This window comes from Trichechus manatus, unplaced genomic scaffold (assembly GCF_000243295.1).
Source record: "Trichechus manatus latirostris isolate Lorelei unplaced genomic scaffold, TriManLat1.0 scaffold00089, whole genome shotgun sequence".
Lineage (NCBI taxonomy): Eukaryota > Metazoa > Chordata > Mammalia > Sirenia > Trichechidae > Trichechus > Trichechus manatus.
Window position 1 is genome coordinate 737226 of NW_004444025.1, and position 1005 is coordinate 738230.

A 1005-nucleotide genomic window follows, 5' to 3' on the forward strand; every position below is an offset into this window, starting at 1 on the left:
AAAATGTCTTATTCATCTCTGAATTGTCTTCACCAAACATGTAGGGAGTACTAAGTAAATGTTTGTTGAAATGCTGGCTTAGTGAAAAAAATAAATAAATTGCAAATAAACACTAGATACTAGGGGCAAATTGACACCTACAGATATTCATGGAACTAAACAATTACGAACATTGAAAGTGTGTCCTTTTCATCTTTGTATTTCCCAGCACTAGGTAACAAAGCATGAAATAAGGAATGAGTAAATAAAGGAATAAATAAATCTGATTCTACTTAAGTTTTATAGATAACTGCATCTCATTTGGAGCCCTGGAGGCACAGTGGTGAAGAGCTCAGCTGCTAACCAAAAGGTCAGCAGTTCGAATCCACCAGCTGCTCCTTGGAAACCCTATGGGCAGTTCTACTCTGTCCTGTAGAGTTGCTATGAGTCGGAATTGACTTGATGGCATTGGGTTTGGGTTTTTTGGTATCTCGTTTAGGGTTAAAAGGCTTTGTGAAAGAAATGCAATCTGGGAAACGTTCCAGGAAGATAGATTGATTTTTTTTATCTGGAGGGAAAATATGACCATTATTTGCAGCGCCTCTGCTTTGAATTATGTGATATCTTGTCTTTTTTTGTGAACATGACTCAATTTCCTAATACTAACCAACTGAGTAGGATAAATAAAATTTCAAGGGACTATCATTTGGATCAACAATCAATATCCATGGAAGCAGCAGTCAAGAAATCAAACGACATACTGCATTGAGCAAATCTGTTGCCAAATACTTCTTTAAGGTTTTAAAAATCAAAGATGCCACTTGGATGACTAGGTACATCTGACCCAAACCATGACATTTTGAATTGCCTCATTCGCACATGAAAGTTGGATAATGAAAAAGGAAGACAGAAGAGTTAATGCATTCAAACTGTGGTGTTGGTGAAGAATACTGAATATACTGTGGACCCCCAAAAGAATGAACAAATCAGTCTTAAAAGAAATACAACCAGATGTTCCTTAGAAGC